The 23,688-nt window shown below is 37.8% G+C and overlaps 1 protein-coding gene across 1 annotated transcript in view; it reads left to right on the top strand.

Annotated features, from left to right (window-relative positions):
• Positions 1-375: 375 nt before the first annotated feature.
• Positions 376-23,688, top strand: part of ndst1a (N-deacetylase/N-sulfotransferase (heparan glucosaminyl) 1a) — an 82,946-nt gene continuing 59,633 nt past the window's right edge. The window contains exon 1 of the mRNA XM_017484945.3: positions 376-489. The gene's annotated coding sequence lies outside the window, so the exon portion shown is untranslated. The remainder of the gene's footprint in view (positions 490-23,688) is intronic.

Here is a 23,688-nt window from a genome sequence, read left to right on the forward strand (position 1 = left end):
ATTCAAATGTATGAATATTATTATGAATTATGACTATTATTAACATATCACATAAATGTTTTTCTTCTTATGTATTTATGCAAATTTTAATTTGCCTATATATTGCATTCCTATCACCGCTATTCATTATTTGTCCTTTTTCTTCTGTTTTGTAAATTTTTATGGGGGGGGGGGGGGGGGGGTAAATTGATTCATTCCATTAAAAAAAAAAAAGAAAAAGAAAAATCATCAGTTATCTTCATCTTCAGTTCTGCCACCAGATGTCGCCAGTGCGATAATTTATTTTCTCCGCCTTTTGCGCCCTCTAGTGGTGATCCTGAGTAATGACGGCTTAAATAAGAAGAGTGTCTTCTCGTATTTGTGACTTTGGGGGCAGAGCGGAGGAGGCGCGACTCCGTGAGTCTCAGCCGGGGCACTGCTGCTGAATTAGCTGCTGTTATGGAGTCCGACAGCGGCTCCAGGCTTTAAACTGGACATTTTGACGACCAGGTCAGTGGCGGACATTTAAAGCGAAACCGCTGCGTTCTTTAATTCAGAGCTGCTTTGTTATGGTCAGCGCGTGCACCAATGTCTAGCTAGCAGAGTGCGCGCGCGTGTGTTTGTTAGAGTGTGTTTGTTAGAGTGTGTTTGTGTGTGTGTGAGAGAGAGAGAGAGTGAGAGAGTGTGTGTGTGTGTGTGTGTGTGTGTGTGTGTGTGTGTGAGAGTGTGAGAGAGAGAGTGAGTGAGTGAGTGAGTGAGTGAGAGAGCTAGGCTGGAATTTCTGCAAGTATACACGTTGAACTGGCTTTCAAGATGACATTCATTGACCAGGTGAGCCCGATTGCACACTAAAGAGAGCTATTTTAGACACAAAAAATCCATATGCATAAATGTATAATTGATGGGACTGATGCAGAAGCGTTATTAAGTGTTATAACATTCACAGCTAGATCATTAATCACTTAACAGGGTGTTTCACTAGCTCTCCTTTGGGTATTTAAATGAAAACTGACTTTGCAAACTTTACAACTGGTTGTAATTTGTTGCAGAATCCAGAGCAACATAATAATAATAATAATAATAATAATAATAATAATAATCCTCTCATCTGTTCAGATTCACTTTTTTGAATAGAGATTCATTTGAGTTTATTCCCATACTGAGATTCATTTTCAAGATGAATGAAAACATCATGGTGTTTAAAGGCGCTCTCTTTCTCTTTCTCTCTGTGTGTTCTCATAGTTGAAATTCTTTACTCTCTACTTGAGTAAACACATGACCTGATACTGACGATCATCTCAGTAACACACCGATTTTATCATTCACTTTTAGTTGACAGAAAGAGAATAGTGTGTGAAACTGAGAACTGAGGGTCCCTGATTCAGTCCTGACTGAGCTCCGGTTACTGTCTGTTGGACTTTTCTGTGCAGGTTCTTATGGAATTTTTTTTTCCAGGGATCTCCGGTTTCCTTCTGCTTCACCCGAAACATACCAGTAGGTGGACTGGCGACTCTAAATTACCTATAGTGAGTGTGTGTCTTCGGTGCCCTGAGATGCACTGGTGTATTACGCCCAGTATTCCTGTGTGATTCACCGCGACTCTGACGTGGATAAAGTGGTTCCTAAAGATGACTGAAGGAAGACATTGACATGACATGACATGACCCTGATGATCCTCTCAGTAACACACAGTTTTTAACACTTTCTCTGTTGACAGAAATGACAATTATTCATTTAACTTAACCACTTTTAAGTAAAGGTTCAGGTTAACTAAAAGTGACCTGCAGGTCTGATATGTACATTTACATTTATTCGTTTAGCAGACGCTTTTATCCAAAGCGACTTACACATGATTTGAATACAAGCAAAGTGATATATCAAGCGGAGAGTAGTGCTACTTATACAAGATTTTATAATCGAGTTCTCTAGAACCAGAGTGCGCAGATTCGAGGTGTAAGAGCCAGCGTAAGTGCAGAATGGTTATTTATTTATTTATTTATTTATTTAATATAAGGGAGGGTTTGGCTGGTGGTGGTGGGGGGGGTTGGGCGTTAGTTAAGTGTTCACGGAAGAGGTGGGTCTTTAGCCGTTTTTTTTTTTTGTGGAGATATGTAGTCTGTATTTGGGAGGATTAATGGATCTTTGATGTCTAGAGTAATTTCAGTCATGGCTGATCTCCCTTCTTTAAAGAAACATTAAAGGACAAAAATGAAATGTAGGCAGTCTTTGCTTTTGCCTATCAGTGTGTCATACAGTGACAGAAGCCACATAAGTTAGTCTCTTTGCGATTACTTGGTTTGAAGCAAGTGTGTGATGATTTATACGTGCAGTTTACACGAGGACAAACTGATGGACTTTTTTATTTCTTAACAAAATTAGTTTTCTAGCTTTGTATGGAATTCAAATTTGGATGAAATATGTTTTGGTTGATTTACTACATTTGGGGAAAAATTTAGCCTACTCTGGTTATGGAAGTATTCTAGAAGTGATTGATTGTCGATGTGATCCCGGTACCGGAGCCCTGAGTATCAGCTGATGTGCGACACTGATGTCTGCTTAATAACTGATCTGACACTCTGCAGGCTTTTGTTGCCAAGTTATGTGTAACGTTGGAGGTGTGATTGCATCATGCTGTAAGACGACTTGTGTCCCGCGTTCACGTGTGAGATCTCTCAATTTTCAGTGCATAATGTTAAAATAATGTGCAATGATAATATTAAATATTATGTTAATTTACTTCTAACGGGTTTAGAGGATTCTTCTAACTCTCTGAATTTCCCTCTGCAATAAGTAAACTAATCGATCATCTCTCTGTAAAATATTACCGACAATGGGAATTTTGAAATCCGGATCTGATCCAGTGTTTCAGGACCCTATGCTGATATTCAGTGTCGGATAGGTGCAACTTTAGTTATCACTATCTATTGTTTTGATGGAGCAAAAGAAACTGCTGTACTATGTATATACACATCCAAATATTTTAGGCACCCTATACACTTATATACATTTATGTAATAAAGTCTTACATGCCTGGTGTTGGGGGGGGGGAATCAAGTTCTCCAAGAAAACTGGAACAATCTACTAGTTGATGTACTTAAAAGAAATTGTGCAGTGTTAAATGTAAAGGCAAATTATTATGCTCAAATACTCAAATATCGTACTTATTGTAATAATCTGAAAGATTATTTTTGAAGGTGTTACATAACTTCTGTGGACGTCACAGACTTTCGCACAACACAGAATGTGCTGGTTATATCTAGTTTTCTTTATTGAATACTGGTTATTTTTCTGCATCCTCATTGCAAATGTGTGTGTTTTTAACTCATGGTTGCAAATTCATAGCACGCTCATATAACAGGATCATCTCCTTTAACAGCTTGGGATGCATTCTGTCTCACGCCAGATCAATAAATGGAAATCTAGATGGATAGAATAGAATGTTCTATTACTGTGGAGAGTCCAGACTCGGAATGTTGTGTTACTGAGGAGAGTCCAGACTCGGAATGTTGTGCTACTGTGGAGAGTCCAGACTCGGAATGTTGTGTTACTGAGGAGAGTTCAGTCTCGGAATGTTGTGTTACTGAGGAGAGTTCAGTCTCGGAATGTTGTGCTACTGTGGAGAGTCCAGACTCGGAATGTTGTGTTACTGTGGAGAGTCCAGTCTCGGAATGTTGTGTTACTGTGGAGAGTCCAGACTCGGAATGTTGTGTTACTGTGGAGAGTCCAGACTTGGAATGTTGTGTTACTGAGGAGAGTCCAGTCTCGGAATGTTGTGTTACTGTGGAGAGTCCAGACTCGGAATGTTGTGTTACTGTGGAGAGTCCAGACTCGGAATGTTGTGTTACTGAGGAGAGTTCAGTCTCGGAATGTTGTGTTACTGAGGAGAGTTCAGTCTCGGAATGTTGTGTTACTCAGTTCTATGTCAGAGTTCTGTCTATAGAACTTAACAATATCCACTAGCTGATTCTCTTCCTCTCTGTAAAATGCTGAAGCTGGAATTTTCAATGCTTCAGTGCCTCTGTAAGGGTGTTGTGAGTTAGTGTGTGCTGCTGTTTTCCCATGATCCCACGTTAAGATAAGATTCTCAGCAGAGAGAGAACAGACCCAATCTGATCTCAGCACAGTAATCCTAATTTAACATCAGCACATCTGCTGCCTTGAAAAACACATTTGTCACAGTTTTCCAATTGATTTACTCGTCACACTCTAGATTTGCAACCAAATGTTTTCTCTGCTCCTGACATTGCTGTCACTCAAAAATGTCCTAGAATTAATACACAAGGCAGGACAAATGATAACATAATAATAAGTTAGTCTTCTGGGCTAACATCTGATGTGACCCTCAATCCAATGTTCCAGTTGCCTGGAAACTGACTAGGCTAAAAGAGGTAGCTAACATAATGTAGTAATGCACAATAAGGTAGTTTGCTAGTTGAGTATGCTAATGCAGACTAGGGCTGCAACTAACGATTATTTTCATAATAGATTAGTTGGCTGATTATTTTTTCGATTAATTGGGGGGGGGGGGGGGGGCTTTCAGTACAATTTTTGCGTTTATTTAAAATAAATTCTACAAACTTCAGATTAAAACTTTACACAACTGTTTGTCCAAATATATAAGACTGAAAAGAACCCAATACACACACACACACACACACCAGAATATATATTATTCATTTAGGACTGTAGTTTAATTCAGTGCTTTTTGTGCATGCATTAAAAATAATTCAATTCAGTTCAATTCAATTTTATTTGTATAGCGCTTTTTACAATAGACATTGTCTCAAAGCAGCTTTACAGAAATATCAACACGGTATACAGATATTAAAGGTGCGAATTTATCCCAACTGAGCAAGCCACTGAGTGGTGACGGTGGCGAGGAAAAACTCCCTAAGATGTTTTAAGAGGAAGAAACCTTGAGAGGAACCCGACTCAGAAGGGAACCCGTCCTCATCTGGGTAACAACAGATCATGTGAAAAAGTTCATTATGGATTTATATGAAGTCTGTATGGCGTTAGGAGCAGCCGTAGTCCCAGCAGTCTGGAATTAAAGAAGATTTGAGCTCCATCCAGAGGCAGAAAGGATCTGGATCTCTAGTATCTCCATAAATTCGTGTGGGGCTCGGCGAAAGGAGAGAGGGAGAGAAAAGATTATTATGACTGCGAAGTAGTAGAACAGAATCTAGTCGGGGTAGGCTTGAGTAAACAAATACATTTTAAGCCTAGACTTAAACACTGAGACTGTGTCTGAGTCCGAACACTAATAGGAAGACTGTTCCATAACTGTGGGGCTCTATAAGAGAAAGCTCTTCCCCCTGCTGTAGCCTTCACTATTCGAGGTACCAACAAATAGTCTGCATCTTTTGACCTAAGTAGGCGTGGCGGATCATATAAAACCAAAAGGTCGCTTGGATATTGTGGCGCGAGACCATTTAGTGCTTTATAGGTTAATAAAAGTATTTTATAATTAATAAATAATGCATGATATATAAAGTGTTTCTGCATTACCTTTTATAAAAGGTAATGTTGACATAAGCAGTAAACTGAAGAAAGTGATTGTCTGTGACTCTGGGTATCTGCTAAAGCTAGTGGCGTCGCATTACATGTGTATGACGTCATGCGTCGTCAACTAGGAAGCGGCTTATACTTCCAGTTAGTAAAGAACCGCTAGTGTTCCATTTGAGACAATATTACCTTTCTAAAATGCATACACTAGATGGTAGAGTATATAGTGCATAGTGTAAGTGTATAGTACGTCATTTGTGACACAACTTTAGTATTTTCTCTCTGATGCGTGTCTTCAGAAGTATAGTATATATATATATACGTAAGTATATATATATACATAAGTATAGTAAGTATATATACGTAACAGAAGTAACGTAATGAGTAAACGCACCCCGTGCTGCGTGCAGACCAACTAATCCATAATGACTCGTTGACAGCGATTTTCGTCATTGATTGTTATCGATTTTATCGATTAGTTGTTGCAGCTCTAATCCAGACTATGAGAAACTAAAGAGTTTATGATCATTGTGCATTATCCCTGATCATTTACAACAGTTATATTATGTAGTTGGTAAATTTTTACCCACTATACTCAGAAAAGTGTATCTTGCCACAGCGTATCATGATATATAGCATATCTACAATATATAGTCATATTGCCCAACCCTACTTTTTTGGGGAAAAAATTATGAACAAATTCACACATTTCACTGAAGTATCGAGTGTTTATAAAACTTTTTGCCACTCGAGTGGTGAGCATGTTGTTGTTCGCTGGTTTTCCAATGTCGAAAGCACAAGATCCAGCTGAATACGCCATTACACAATCTCTAACGCGCTTAACTGTGCTGACACATGGTCCTAGCGAGAGTTTAATTATTGTTGAATTTGTGCTAGCCAGAGTTTAATTAGCTTAATTTGTGTTGTCTGCTGAATTGTACTTGTCAGCCATTTGAATTGATTCTGCCACCGTTTGTCCTGTATGATTTACACAGCAGTCATCGCACAGGAAAAACACAAATATGTATGATCAGAGTGTTCCTATGTTGTTGCCAAGAGGACCAAAGTGAAAAAGAAAACAACACTGCTGTCTTTTCTAGAGACGTATACAGAGAGACACGAGACATGACAGACATGAGGGCCACTCGGTCCACAGCTGTCGTGCAGTATAAAAGTTATTTATAGGTAAACTGATGCTGTTTGTATCTCTTCCTTGACTTGGAAAAACAACCTGCTTGGTGATATTGGGTCATTTGTCAAACCTGTTTATGAGAAGATTCCACATGAATGGCTCACTCTTGGTTTTTTTTTTTTTTTTTTTTCTTCATTTACTGACTGAGATCATGAGATGTGACAGAATGTTGACGTCTCATCATGAGGCAGAACTCATGGACGTTAGCGGTTGATGCTAAGCGTAATTACAGTGCCATTTTAGTCTTAGGAATTTGCCAACACATTTGAGGGAAATGTGTTTTCCACAATGTCTTTACAAAGACTTAATCCCTATGTGATGTTTAGCTAATTTGCGAGCTGAGATTTTAGCTTGCTCAGTCCCAGTTACATAGCAACAGCGTTCTCAGTGCTTGAGCCACTTAAGCATATCATGGCAAGCATATTGTGTGTTTGCCTTCATATACTGTAAACATTAAATATTATCTTCCTGTAAACACACCATTGGCCATTTAACACCTTAACCTGTGCTATCACCTAGTCTAGCCAGAGTTCAGATGAATTACCAAGAGTTACATTCATTACATCTTTTAAAGAGTGTATAATCCTATGTAATGGCTAGTTTAATTTCATTACTGGGGAAATCTCTTTCCAGTAGATGGAACATGAGTGGTAGCAGTAATTTAGGTTTCAGTATTTGGCTGCTGCTTTTATTTTAAGTGACATACAGGTGAACCAGGAACCATCGGCTACAGTGTACCGTAGCTGAGCACGTCTAAGACCGACCATTGGTTAGATTTCTGGGCTTTGAACGCTCAACCTTCTGGTTACATGATCTTAACTGACCAGTTGCTACATTTTTTTTTTGAGATATGGGGCTGTTTAAAAATTCAGACCTGTCTGTTATGATGCATTAATATATAAACGTGGTATTTGATTTCTGTAAATTATACAAATTTATATGAGCTGCCTTGTAAAATATCCGTATCAATTCATCTCCCTTCTCATTCTCCCTCTCTGTTCTTTTATATATATAAAATATAAGGCCTCCATGTCCTTTTTTTGGTTGTGTAATGCATCTGTTTTTGCATGTATATGATCTGCAAAGTTACAAAGCTCATAGTCTCCCCAAAAGGATTTTTTTTTTTTATCTATCAGAGAACACTGCTCCAGACCTGTACAAAACCCGTCGTTCAAAGTCCAGATATTACTTCCGCAAACGTCTACGTCACAGCGTGAACTATTAGCATTATCCCGCCCATAGGTAGGCGTGAAGAAAGAAGGCGAGGCTTCAGTGAATTCAGGTGTCATGTCGAGGAGATGCTGTGTGTTTTGGTGCGAAAGCAAACCGCTTTGTTTAGCCATCTGCAAACAGACGAAATTAGAAATCAAGGGTTACTGTTTATGTAAAATGCTGTTCCTGAGCGGTACAACCCAAACGTTTTCTTGTGCACAGCGCATTTTACGGAGGACAGCTCCCAGAACCTGGGCGAGTACAACGCAGGCTATACACGAAGGCTACGCCTGAAAACGGGGCGATTTCCTCTTTGCTCGGACAATCTTTTGCTTGTAAATCAGAACCTGTAAGTGTGTTTGATTCTTTTATGAAGTATCTGCTATTGACCGTTCAGATGCGGAGTTTTGTGTTGTGGCTCAGTTGTAGACCTGTAGCTGACGTGCTAGCTAAAGTTTGCAAAGTTGCCAAAGTAATGTAAGTGTTTGTATGTTGGTGGTCTGATGGAGATGTTGATTGTAGCTGCTGTTGTCATTGTATCTTGAAACGGTTTATATCACCCGAATCACAAGAAACGTAGCTTTCCAAAGATGTATCGCACGAGTAGCTACATGCACACAGAATCTGTGTACATAGCATAGTTTTGCAAACCGTCGGTGGGGCGTCGGAATTTATATCGTATCTGAAAGGTAAGAGAGTTACAAAATAAAAACTTACTGCTGTTAAACGTTCTGCTCAAGTCGTGTTTGCAAAGTTGGTTCTGCTTGATCATCTGATATGAACTTGGGCTCGAACTGATACGGTAAAACCGATGACATGTTGCTTAGGAGATTAGAATTGCTTTAGAAGCCTTGGAGGCTGAATCAAGGGGCATTACATTTCCAACACATGCTTTAGGTTTTTGGCCAATCACAACACAACGGGTCAGCTGGCCAATCAGAGCACTCTGGGCTTTTTGGAAGGAGGGGCTTTGGAGAAATCGGAGCGTTTCAGGCACTGCGATATTGTACAAAATGTGACCATAATGTGTTTTTTGAACATTAAAGCATGTTAATCTAATCATGTTAATAATATTACACCCAATAAACAAAATAACGAATGTTTAAAAACGTATAAATGGTGATATGGCTCCTTTTAATATTAACCTTTGGTATGAATTACAGCCACTGTCAGCTGCTATTATAGAAAATTAATCAACACCGATCAGGTTTACGAATTCATCAGCACTGTGGTATTAAAAAGAGATGTTTTTTAAATTTATTTCATGTGTAGATCCGTCTTTGTTTTATGTTAAAACATCAAAGCAGCTTCGTTTCTGTAAGTGTGTATCTCGTGCCATTTGGGCTGGACTTGATTGAATGACTGCCACATTCCTCAGCCATTCCAAGACCGATGCGTGAGGAACGCTGGCTGAGTGGAGGGTGTGTGAAACCAAGCTGCAGGCATCGTGGATCTCTTCACCTGTTTCACTCCGTTCTCCAGCATAGCAGCTGCATGGAGCTATCAGGAAGTGTCTAAACTGTTTTTAGAGGAGAATGTTTTTACAATGGTGGAGGTGTGGGGTTTCAGTGCATCTTTATAGACTCTCTTTCTCTCTCTTGCTCTTTCTCTCACTCGCTCTCTCTTTCTTGCGCTCTCTCTCTTGCTTGCTCTCTTTCTCTCTCTCCTGTACTCTGTCTCTCTTGCTTGCTCTCTCTCCTGCACGCTCTCTCTCTCTCTCTCTCTCTCTCTCTGTCCAGAGGAACACTAACATGAGCTAAATAGTAGGTTATAATGTAGGATTTGTGGTGCCTTTTTTTAGGTTATGCAGTTATGTGTAATGTGGCTTGGTTTAAGTTTGCCTTACAAAATGTGCTCTCTGTGTGGAGAGGACGTGTGTTGATTCGAAATGCAGAGCTGGTGTGTGAAAAACGATTGCATAAGTACATCTACAGTCCTGATAAATAACCCGGATTTATAGTTCTTTATTTATTTCCTGTCCTTTCATGTTTGAGTTCATAAAAATTCATTGAACATGTGCTCATTAGTGAGTTTTATTGACAAACCAAATCACTTTTTCACCTTGAATTAACTGGCAAAGTGCAAAGCAACAGTCGCCCCCCTGGCGATCACCACAGATGTTGGATTAGTTTGGATCACCTTCCCAATGACACGGCACTCACGGTTCCTGAGCACCTGATGTGCTTCGGATGATTTCGGAGAAATCGCATGTGTCGGTGCTCCCGCTGACCTCCATTTCAGAGATGTTCTTGAAGACCTTGATTAGTTGGAGCGGCTGTGCTGGATTAGGAACCGGAGTCGGCAGGGGTACGGCGGTCTGACTCTGATCTGCTGAAAAGTGTCCATATCGGTCACGTCTGTTTTCGTCCAATGATTCTGCGTAAAGAGCTTAAAAGAACGCATTGCTCTCAGATTCTCTTTGCATCCTGTTTTCTTTCTGTCTGTGGGAAAAGGTTGGCTATTCTTAGATCTGATGCAGAATGTGGTCGGAGGTGGTGTGGAAAAAGCCCGGCTGTGGGATGCTGTGAGGCTCTTGGCCGTTGTAGCTGTGTTTTTCTTGTGTTTGGTTAGAAGAGAACGTTGACATGCTAATTCATTTCAACCTGTGGTTATTGTTAAGTCAAGCTGCATTGATGTAAAGTAAACTGACTGTAACAGCCGTAATGAGAAAGTAATATTAACCTTGGCACACACGCATGAACAATTACTTAATAATGAATTAATTTCAGTGAACAGTTGTACTGCCGGAAATAAAAATAACTACAGTCTAATGATATGATGATGATGATGATGATAAGAAACCAGTCCTCTCCTGTTTGTTCAGTTGTACATGTGTGTTTATTGTGGACAGGTGGAACAATTCTTGTCTTGTTATTCTGTTTTTGAAGTAGCTAATGGCTGACAGGTGACCAGTGTAGCTTCATTGTTTAGGTATGGCTTCTCCTACAACTTCACTTTCATTCCATTGCTATAACTTGTAAATAGGCAATTGCTTCCTATGTATAAGGAATAAAACACAATATGGCATGCTGTTATAGAGAAATCCTCAGCGATGTACAATATGTAACATGGCCCAACACGAATCTGAGTTCATGTGTTTCTTCTTCTTATTATTATTATTAGATAACAAGCATAGTTTTATACGCTATATGGCTAAAAGTAAATGGACACTTGATTATCATACCCACGTGTGGTTCTTCTCCAAACTGTTTCTACAGCGTTGGAAGCACACAATTGTATAGGATGTGTTTGTATGCTGTAGCATTACATATTTCCTTGTAATGTCCTGCACAGATCCTTGACCTCAGCCCCAATGAACGCCATTGGGATGAACTGGAACGCTGATTGCACCTCAGGCTAATGCTCTTGTTGGTGAAGGGACAAATCCTCACAGCCACGCTCCAAAATCTAGTGGAAAGACTTTGCATAAGAGTGGAGGTTATTATAACCCACTTCATCTTGAAGCCCATGGCTTTCGAATGCGATACACAAGTACGTGAGGATGTGATGGTCAGATGTCCACGTTCTTTTGTCCATACAGTGCCATTTTGCATCTATTCAAGTTGTCTGTTTGTTTGTGTGCTTTTGGATAAGAGTGTTTTCCAAATTACTAAATGTGAACGTAAGTGTATGGTGTGTCCCCGCTAAGCGTGCAGTGCCTAATAAGTTCGCTTAATGTTGTTAAATCCTGGCAGTTAGCGATGAGTAAACACATTTTCATAAACACATTTCCGGTTTTGCAAGGAAGAAATCGACATCTTAACAAATCGTTTGCTCCAAAAAGGCATATACAGCTACACTTTTAAGTGATGCAATAAAATGAAGTAAAGTAAACATAACATTAGGTAAATAGCTAGTTAGCCTACGTGTTTCAACATGTTTAGCACCTGACGTGTTCAGGACCTTACCTTACTCATGTTCTTCATTTTTCTTCTATAGGTTTTTGTCATTTTTGTATTCAGAGTAAACGTAGAAGTTTAAAAGTGCTCGAAAAATGCTCGAATTTTAGAAACGTGAGATAAACCCTGACGTTCTGGAGCCGAATTTGGTTTACAGTCTTCCCTGACTAGCAAGTGATTACATTGTATGCTAGGAGTGAGGCTGATTTCTCAAATGAGATGCTGCCAAGCTTAAATTTTGGTTAATTATGGAGACAGGTACAGGCAAAATTCCTGAGTGTGATATCGTTGTATGATTAAAATGTTTGGCACTTATCATGAGACGAACGTATCATGCTGAAACGGGCCTAACTTTTGAAGCGGTACAATCACAGCGCAAAGCAACAGTCAAAATCGACTAGAAGTGTTAGTGTAATATCCCTGACGTTAACAGGCATTGGATTGTAATTTGCATTAGATATAATGTATTTTAATGCCCTGTTGTGCTGCTGTGCTCTTTTAACCCTTTCTCTGTGTATGAAATCGTCCTTCTAAACAGTGCTGACCTCCACACACACACACACACACAAACCCTTTTGAAATGTCATGCTGTTTGTTTTTAGTGCTTTAATGAGGTCTGTGATGATGGATGAACCTCAGACAACATGCACTGGAGCTACCTGCGCCTCTGGCTCCGAATGTATTTGACCTCATTCGTTAGCAGATGGTCTGCTTACCCTTCACTGCCTTCCTCTCTTCCTCGTTCTTTTTGTCTTCTGGCTGTTTTCTTTTCTAATGAGCCATGTAGAAAAGCATCTGTTAAACAGGACTGAGATTGCACAGTGGTTACAGTACTGAGTGAAGATGAAAAATCGTGGTGATGATGTCCCGTTTCCAGAAAATGTACAGTCTTATTATTAACAGACAGACACTGACACTACATTACATTATCAGTGATGCAGGTACAAGTAATTCAGAAACCAATATTGTTGGCTGGTGATAATCTGTCTCTTTTGACTCTTATCTGATTCTGTCATATTAGATTATCAAAATTAGGCCTGCACATGTTTCATTTTAAATAATATACAATATAATAGAGTGCCATCTGTCAACAATGTGCTCGTTCTAATACTGTGTATGGCAGAACCTTGTGTGTGCAGCTATGGATATGGTGAAGTTTTCTGTCTTTCTTCTGCATAGCATTTTTGGAAGGAGTCTCCAGTGTCGGCACTGCAACAGTCTAAGTTAAAGCTATTCCTTTAAGTTTTCCAACATGGAAAAGTCTTCAGGATGAAGGATTTAGCAATTTCTCCATAATGTGACATGCTGTATCTTATTAACTTTGTGTGTGTGAGTGAGGGAGAGAGAGAGATATGGAAAAACAGGATAGTGAAGGAACAACTATAGTGATAACAGGAACTAATTTGTTTTGTAGACATTCCACAACATCAAATGCAGCTATAAATGGATAAAAAAAAAAATTCTGTTGGGAAATTGCTGTAGTATAGACGAATAAAACACTTTTTGGAAAATAACCCAATCATTGTTGACTCTTTTATAACAGCATGCCCTGTTTATTTTATTTCTTTCATACCAGAATATTGTTTGATACCCATTACTTCTCTAATACTGGCATTTTCATTTTTAGTAACGTGTGTGTATAATTGCAATCTACGTGTTTGAACACATCTAAGCTACTTATCTTTGCATAAAACATTGTGTTCATGTTCACACTTTTTTTTTCAAATTAAATTAGAGTTAAATTAGAAAAACACCAGATGTTCATCTAATTTATTTGGTTAGATGTTTGTCTAATCTTACTGAAAAGCCATCATTCAAATAAATTTTTTTTTATTACAATGGGCAAGAATCAGCCTGATGAGAATAATTATTGTTTTTTAACAGCAGATCTGCTGGGTTATATGTTTGTACCTGAAATCAGCATAAGGTATTGAATATGTAGCAGTACTTGCGCCTCTGTGATGCCTATGTCACAAGTTCTAGACAACAGAGCCAATAAATGAAATCACTTTTTTTTAGCATCACACAAAAGTGTAACCATAGTAATGAATACTAAAGTTAATACTTGAAAGAGAAGGAAGCTTTGCAAAACAATACAGCTAATGCTGCGCACAGGAGGTTTTTGTTTGTCATTCCTGTTTATCCACTTCTTGTTGTGACCGACTTGCTGCACACTTTCCACTTCATGTTAGTTTGTTTGACTGTGTCCCTCAAATCTCAGCCATATGACGAGCAGTACTGGATGCGTGCTCTAATGAAACATAATTACGTTGTTAGGCGGTAGGCAGATAGTACGGACAGGGTAATGAAGGCACAAAACTTTTGTTGTAGATCTGAAACTCATGACTCTCCTCATGCCGGTGATGTAGTGTATCCATTATATCTGCTTTCTCTCTTGGATCTTTTATGTAGACAAATATATGACGTAGAACAAAAGGGGACTTTTTCAACAATACAGTTTTTAACAAGAAAATGTAGTTAAATATACTTTTAGAAATAAGGTATGGTGAAATATACTTTTGACAATATAAATGTAGTGAAATATACTTTTTAAAAATATAAATGTAATTAAATATAATTTTTAATAATAATATATCATGAAATATACTTTTTAACAATAAAATATAGCCAAATATACTTTTTAACAATAAATAATTGGTGGCATATACTTTTTAACAATAAAACTGTAGTTAAATATACTTTTTAACAATAAAAATGTAGTTAAATATACTTTTTAACAATAAAACTGTAGTTAAATATACTTTTTAACAATAAAACTGTAGTTAAATATACTTTTTAACAATAAAACTGTAGTTAAATATACTTTTTAACAATAAAACTGTAGTTAAATATACTTTTTAACAATAGTAATATAGTTAAATATACATTTTAACAATAAAATATGGTGAAATAGACAAAAATAATGTAGTGAAATAAATAGAGAATAAATAAATATATTATAATAAGAATAAATATAGTGGAAAAATAAATTAACAATAGAATTTTGTGAAATACACTGCCTTCTACTAATATTGGCACCCTTGGTAAATATGAGCAAAGAAGGCAGAAACAACTTAAAATACTAAATAATAAGTGTAAGACATCGTTAGAAACTATAAAAGGAATAACAATAACAGCAAAACCTTGTGCTTTTGTAAAATAAAGAAAATAAACAGGGCGCGCTTTCAGCTGTCTCTGTCTCCGTGAGAATCTTTCTGAAACACGTCACAAAAATGAACTGAAACTCAGCGAATACTTATCACACAAACATGAAACGTATGTCTAAAGAAAACTTCAGATGTCTACTTTTATATAAAACAATCCACATTTAAAACAAATATTCTCCTGCAAAGTAATCTGTGTGAAATTAAATAGATGCACAGTTTCTCCTGGCTGAGCTAATTATTGTTAATGTGTTCACACCCATGAACAGAGCGCGCTATTCATACGGTAATGTACCGAGGCGATCTATGCAAAATAGTCAACGCCCCCAACAATGCCTTAAAAAGCATCGAGTTTCATCATCAGATTCACTCACTGGTCGCAGGACATTCAGGCTTTGCAAAGTACAGCGCAATAAATGGCACGCCTGTTCACTTGTGTCTTCAGTTGAACAGGAACAATTTTCAAAACTGGCACAAAGACATGTAACTCTATTCTCAAATCTGTGTGCTGTGAACTGTTCACTTCAAAGTTTACAGTGCTTATGTGCAATACTATGTGAGCGAGTAGGCTACATATAGGTGGATGAGTGGGCTCATATAAACCATCAACTTTCTGTAATACTCTCGTCTCTCCCTATGTGCAGTAGACACAATAATTTATCTTTCATTTTGCAGCTGTTTTCAACATTATTATTATTATTATTATTATTATTATTATTATTATTATTATTATTAACAATAATACATCTTTCTTGAGCAGCAGATCAGAATATTAGAATGCTTTCAGAAGGATCATGTAACATTGAAGAATGGAGTAATGGTTGCTGAAAATTCAGCTGTGATCACAGAAGTAAATCGCATTTTACAATTTATTCCAACAGTTATTGTAAATTGTAAAAATACTTCAGTATCACTGTTTTGCTGTATTTTGGATCAAATAAATGCAGCCTTGGTGTTTTAAAAACATTTTTAAATCTAGGTCTAAAGTTTCAAATAAAAGTAAAGTCTTTATGTATGTAAAGAAAATGCATAGTGAGGTTACTTCTTTGAACTTAAAATTGATTTTGTGAAATAAGCTATAAACAATACGTCCAATCATGATGTCTCTACACGTTCGTCCTTCTAGTTCCCACATTCACATTCCTCATTGATAGGCCCAGGGGTGGGGTCTCTGTCTCCTCAAGTGTGAATCAATATTCGTGATGATTCTCGCCACCTCGAATACAGCCTTTCTGACACTAAACATGTCTTACAAAAGTTAAATGACTATTATTTTGTATGAATGAGTGATCAGGATGGATTTCACATCATTATGTAGCAAAGACTCTACAGTAAGCTACAAGATTCAGATCTAGGCTAAAAGATCAAAGTCTTGTGAACAGTTGTTGAGTATGCTTTATATGGTTTTATTTCAGTGACTTAAAATGTTTTTAGATTTTTTTCAAAAACCACGCATAAATGTCATATTCTCTAAAAGACAAACATGTACATGCATGCTGCTCACATATTATCGTAGCCCTATTTGTGCTGAATACAGTGTTATTAGACTTTAATATGTTTATAAGCAAGTTAAAATAATCACACATCGAGACATGTTAAATTTTTTTCCAGGGCCCAAAAACACCCTCAGGGCCCAGAGGGTTAACAAATATATATAATTTTTAATAAACCTTTGTTGTGTTTGCAATTGTTTGATATCCATGAGAGCAGAGTATTTTTTTGAAAATTCTGAACAAAAGGTTAAACAATAAAGACAATTTTTCACAGCCTTCTTTGCTCATATTTACCAAGGGGGCCAATATTAGTGGAGGGCACTGTACACTTTTTAAACAATAAAATAGTGAAATATACATTTTAATAAAAAAATAAAAATAAAAAATGGCGCGAAATATACTTTTAAACTATAAAATATAGCGGAATGTACTTTTTAAACAAAGAAAATATAGTGAAATATGCTTTTTATTTAAATAGGGCTTCTGCATTTTCATATCCAAAGTGAAGGCCACAGTACTGGTGTTTGTTTAAACCTCTGTCAAATGAACAAATCCTAGTGCATATATTGCTTCCCTAGGCAGGCCAGTTTGATGGATTTTCACGGAAATAAGAGAAGATTAATCATCCTGCTACGTACTTACGTATGGATGGGATGACAAAAGTAAAAGGAAATTACAGACTGCTCACAAGGCCTCTATTCTTCTTTCTCTTTGGCTTATTCGTTTTTCCTGCACCTCAGTCGCTGATGCTTTGTTTTGCTCTGTAGTGGTTTTCTCTGTTGCTGTGTGTGTGTCCTGCCTACAGGCCTATGACTGTCTTTCTGTTTGAATTCTTTCATTCTTCTCCTGTTTTCTGTTTATTCTGTTCTATCATTCTGTCCTTCCCTTGTTCTTTCAGCTTTTAGCCTTGTTTCAGTCTTCTGTTTGACTTATGTCTTTCTCTTTTGTGCGGATTTCTTTATTATTTCTTTGTGTATGTAGTTTAAAGCTGTTTTGTTATGGTTTTGTCAGGTCCGGGGACGCCAAACAAATGATTCATTTAGTGTTTTGGACTCCAGGTGCAGGTGAACAGCGGTGTCCAGAGCCTGAGCATTTGTTTCTTACTGTTACTGAACCAACACCAGCACTGAAGGTAGTGATGGGTGATGTGGTGATTATAGTGAGATTTAGTGTACTGTGATAGTAAACACATTTTGTGAGTTGTGCTGAAAACACTCAGACATGAAATTCGGAAACGGCTGGATTTTATACAGTGGCATGTACACAGCAGTTGTTTGCAAACTATACAAAGGCAAGTTTGGTATCTCTGGAGGAAACATGACCAATTTGGTTAACCACCAAGAAAATGCCCCAAAGAGAATGGCGAAATCTGTATAACACAGGAAGTGTGTGTGAGCGTGCCAGAAATAAAGATGATGCTGATGCATCATTGATGCCATGACATTTTACCTGGCCAAGGATATAATACCCATAAAAGCGAAAATGAGAGTTATGAGCGACTTTTAACTGTAGTCCATGTTATGACTTACCAAGTCGCAAATGTTTTTCTGACACCATCCTTCAATGCAGTAAAAATCAAAGCAATGAAACACAAATTGCTTGTTTAAAAAAAAAAAAAAGGAAAAAAAGAAAAAAGGTAAACCAACTCCGCTGAGGTCTTACACATATTTCAATACGCGCTTGCCTCTCAGCCCCCGTTCCGTTTATTCATTTAGTAGAGGTGATGTACTTTTTAATGTAGCATTTTTTTTCAAATACATATTTATATTTTTATTTTAATTTTTTTCTTTGAGGTTATGTTTTCTTGTAGAGCTCCAGTACATTTTCATCAGTAGGGAAATGAGTTTAGTTGCTGTGTTCAGTAACAATCTTAAAAGCCAACATCATACAACATTTGTTATAATGTTGTGGATCATGATCCAGCCAGAAAAAAAATTGTGACATGATTTGACATTTTTGCCCGATCACCCTCCAGCTCTAGCTTACTGTCCCAGCAGTAAGACTTTAAATTTTGTGTTTATCTTTGTATCTGGACTACTTTTAGTTATCTTTATTTATCTTTTTTACCCCTCTGAGGGGCTTCATCAGCTCTGAATGGTGGAAAAATCACTGCTATTTAAACACTGTGTGATTCACACTCGTGACATTATGAGGACGACATGACACTGTTTTCTGAAGTTGTGAATTGGTGTGAAACGGCATGGTGGCAGGTAACGTGGGACAGGTTTGCCCATCTGTTCAGAGATGACTGCTTTAGTTTGACATATAAGGCTGTCTTTAATCTTATTTCAAACCAGTTGGGTTCTCTGTCCAGAATGGATATGTTGAGTGTCCCCTGTCCTTCAGGTGTATATAGACAGCTGGAATATTTTTCCATCCTGTCTTGAGACATGCAGTTATAAAGCGGATGCTAAGTTTCACTAAAGTACAAATCTCACGTTTTAAATTTCACGTTTTTTTTTATCTAGTCTTTTGGATTTAGTAGTCTCTGTCTACGTTTACACGGACAGCAATAATCTAGTTATTGACCTTATTCTGAATAAGACAATATTGTGATTAAGGTGTTTACATGAGTCACTTTTAGAATATTCCTTTCATGTTCCCGTTTTACATGTTATGGAACATAATTAGATTAACGACACATGTCATTACGTCCCCACGCCACGCCGTCTGACGTTCCCTCAAGAATTTCACGTATCGACATACGGTTGGTCTTCGTTATGGGACCGTATACAGTTTTGGGTGTTTCATTTTTAATTTTACGAAAGCTTCAAGTGCGGTTAATTATTTGTCACGCTGTACGTGCTAACAGACGACTGCTTGAAGCCGTGAGCTGCGTCCCAAACCACGTACTTGCCTACTATATAGTAGCTGAAATACGTGTATTTCTCCTACTATATAGTAAGTAAGTACACTGTTTCAGACGCAGCCGTTCTCTCTTGTTTGTCGTTAAACGGTTGAGCACTGCCGTGTGTGTGTACGTGTCCTGTCGCAAAATGCGGTGAATACTCTCACGCGACGTTAATAGTGTGATTAAGGTGTGTACATGTCTATAATGCACTTTGATTAAAACAGGAATACTCCACACGTCTTAATTCGATTTGTGTTTACCTCGAGTATGACTAGTCAGATTAAGGTCATCAAAAATTGCTGTTTACACGGTAGTTCTTAATCAGAGTATCGTCTTAATCGGGTTCATATTGGATTATTGTTGTCCATGTAAACTTGCTGACCGAGTGTGTTTATGGGTTTTCGTATTTTCTGGAATACGTTGTTTACCTAAGATCCCCTGAGCTTTCCTAACACCCTTCTTCCACTCGTCCTGATCTTACTCTTCTGGTGCTTTTCTGTTGTTCCAGTTCCAGTTGGACCTTGTTTCTGTTTTCACAAAGGCCCATTTTGGAGAAACACAAGCTTTTAAGACATTCCTTAGATGCTTGCACTCCTCGTCCTTGGGTTCAGTGTTGATCAGCAGATTTTTTGTCCCAGCGGTTGTTGCCTGCTGACCTTTTCTTGTAGTTAAGGAGAGATCTCTACAATAGCCAAAAGAAAAAGGTCATAGCTTGCTTAGAAGGAAGGATCCTGAACCCCTCACTTTATTTGAGAGATAAAGCCACCTATCATCTACTTACTGTGCAGTCCTTGACCTTGGTTGTCATGTCCATTTCAAGATGTCATGGATGTGAAACATTGTTTAAGTACATTTTAATACAAATCTATTTTAAGAGTACCATGAAACTCATCAGGAACTAAATCACTAAAACATTCTTAACACATTAACAATCATCTTCCTGTTTCTCTTAACACTTAGGCTTTTCACATTAATTGTTGCTTGTATTCACTAGGCAGATATTCTGTTAATGTGTTACTTTGTGCTCCATGGCTTCATTCACTCGCTCACTTGAGTCATAAATACGGAGATGAAACCAACACACTGCAGTGCAATCATTACAGTGGAAATATACTGTAAATCCATCTCACATGCCCTTAATTATCAGTAGTGACGAGCATAGAATCTCTTTACAGAAAAACAATGTTTGATTTTGAATCTGAAATAATGAAGTGCCGAGTTTGTGTCAAAAATTAACGCGTGACTATATTCAGTCCGTATAGGGTTTTGCAGGTTTTTATTGTGATTGTTGCGGTCAAAAATGCTTGATTTTGTTGCAGCTTTTTTTTTTTTTTCTTCAAAAATTGCGATGCAGCTTGATTTTTAAATTTTTTTTTTCTGTGCTTTTTTTTTTTTGCAGAAAACCACTTGAATTGGAGCAATTGCAATTTCTTTTGCTACGATGGTCGTTGGTAAATGAGACGTTTTAGCTGTACTCATGTTCGATGCAAGATCAAAGAGGGCTTTGACTGAATGTGTACTGTGATAACGCATCGTCACCCAAATTAATTGCAAGCTCCTTCGAATATTGCAGAGTTTGCTTGATTTTGCATTCATTTCTGCAGGCTGGAGCTTTGAACAGACAGAAGTAAAGCTGTAACTTTTAATTCAATTCAGTTCAGCTCGATTCAAACTTATTTAGTAATAGACATTGTCACGAAGCAGCTTTACAGAAATCCAGATATGGAAACCTTTTCAGACACTGGAATTCCTTCAAAACCTGTTGTAATTTTTTTAGTTTTGGCAAATTGCTGTGAAATGAGAGGAATTAAACACTTGACGTGCTGTTATAGGACAACATCGAAATGCATTGATTGCTTAACGTTTATTTCTGCTGTATTTATAGCAACTGCAAGGTGAAACATGATATTTTCCGAGTTTTGCCATGTTTTCTGTGCATGTGTGTATTGCATTGTAGTCATCGAATTTCAATGTGCCATGAAGTCATCCTCATGCATCAGGAGAGGATTTATAGTGATACCTCGACCCTCACATTTCCTGACTTCCTAATCCTACGTATCGTCTCTTCTCATTTCTCCCATGAAGTGGCTTCTAATTCTCTGCTCAGATGGATTATGGGTAATTCAACACCTTTTGTCATTGGTCCCCTCTTGTCTTAAGCATAGGGGTCTCCTTTTTGATTGATGTCATCACTCGAAGTCCATTCTTGGCACATGTACACACATACGCGCACACACACACTGAATCACACATGCCTGAACGTCTTGAGAGTGGAGATGCACTGATGTATTGGCCAGTAATTGGTATCGGCTTATAAAGGCAGTTTTTGATTCTGTGGGCCATCGGCCGATAGTTTAGAGACATCCGATGATCAGGGCCGATTATATCCTGTCAATCAAAAGAAGGCAGGACAACATCGATTTCATGCTGTGTGTAAAGATGATGTCTCTTGTGTGGAATGATGATAAAACTGCAGTGTGTAATCTCTGTAATCTCTGCACTGATCAAATTTTACACCGGACGCTGCAGAAGTGAAGCGGGAGTTTCGGCGACGAGTCTAATTTATTTATTTTTTTGCCGCGCTGCTCGAGCTGAATTAAAGCTCCAGTACACCGTTGAAAGATTTAAATGAAGATGAGTTGACAAAAAAGTATATATTACACAGAAAAATATATTTGTAGAGTAGTGTATTTCATATCCAGTTAATGTTAATATATAAAAAAGTGTATATTATATATTAGCAGTTTGATGTTAATGATGATGTAGAAATGCTTTTGTTTGTGGAGAGTGAATGTGAGACTAACAGGAGGATTTTTACAAATCGGTCAATTAATTCTGTTAATATGAATTAATAACATTCAATAAGTTAAAAAATCTTACTTCAATCTTCAGAATTTAGTTTGTGTTAATGTGAGTAATGTGTTTTGTGTTTATGAGACCAGTTACTGTGAAACAACTTGTTGAAATGGAGAGAATAAAGTTTTTATTTACATTTCTTTCAGAATTGTGGAATTAATTATTATTAATATAAAAGAAGGCATAAAAGGCAGAACTATCTCTATCGGTTATTGCTATCGACCGATGTTATGTAACGGACTCAAAACGGAAGCAAGTGCAGGTTCCTGTATTTATTCACAGCGAAAGTCAATGTATGTGAAACGGGAAAACAAGGTTTAAACATGAAACGAGAAACAAGGTCTAAACATTAAACTAGAACCGAGGCATGAAACATGAACCTAGAACAGGACGTGGAAACACTACCGCTTAGCATCTAGGTAGCTAACACATACAGGGGGTCTATACCTTTTATATCTCAAACTAAGGTCAAACTCAAAACGAGGTCTACACATTACACTGGAATCGTGGCATGAAACGAGAACAGGACATGGAAACTTAACTGTATCAACATCTATACACTCCGTTACCGGTTTACCCATTAGCACATTTAATACTGCGCGAAGTGCGCAGCAACATGAGGGGTTTAAATAACAAATGTAATTTACCTTAAACGCTGACAGCTGGTAACAATTAGTACACACCCTCGAAAAACAACCAATGACTGAACAAGGAGGAGACAAAACGGAAACAAACGCACGTGTCCATTGTAAACAAAGTCTCCATAGTTCCTACGTAACCCGCAAGCATGTGCTCGCTCTATTTCGTGCACGCACGCGCCCTCCGTCTCTCCGTGCACATCGCAGCCGCAGCGCCATCTGCTGGCGAGATCGTGACAGCCGATATCACTCTGAATAATCGGTTATCGGTATTGGCTGAGAAATTTTGTATCGGTACATCTCTACTTGAGAATATTAAATACACATTGGTAAACCTGCTCTGACCTATATGTGTGTGTTGCTGCGCTTTCAAACTAATGCGTGATGTAACGTAATATGTTGAGTAAAGGGGAGAATGCTAAGGGAGCATGGATGATGTACTACATAACACATTTCTGAGAACAATGTGACATGGTTGTCCTTAAGGGAGCCTGTGTGTCCATGTATCTTCTATTACGACCATTTTAGACATCGCCTTATTTAAAGATATCCTACACTCCCTTTAGTTGAGCTTTCATTTTAGTCTAATGTGGCTCTGAGTCCTGAATCACATCTATTTCTTCTCACATCTTACATAATGTCTTGATATCCTGTCTTTTTTTTTTTTTTTTTTTTTTTTAAAAAAGATATCATCCTTTTTCTCTGAATGTAATTTCCTTTTACCTAGGGCCATTTTTCACCTCTACTCAGTACTCCTTTCAGACCTGAACTTCAGGTCTCATTAATGAAAGATGGAGGTTTTGTCGGGGATAATGAATGTGTGTGTGTGTGTGCGCGTGTGATTGAGAGTGAGAGAGAGAGAAGGAGAGAGAGGCTGAGAAAGAAAAGAGATAGGGAGA

This window comes from Ictalurus punctatus, chromosome 14 (assembly GCF_001660625.3).
Source record: "Ictalurus punctatus breed USDA103 chromosome 14, Coco_2.0, whole genome shotgun sequence".
Lineage (NCBI taxonomy): Eukaryota > Metazoa > Chordata > Actinopteri > Siluriformes > Ictaluridae > Ictalurus > Ictalurus punctatus.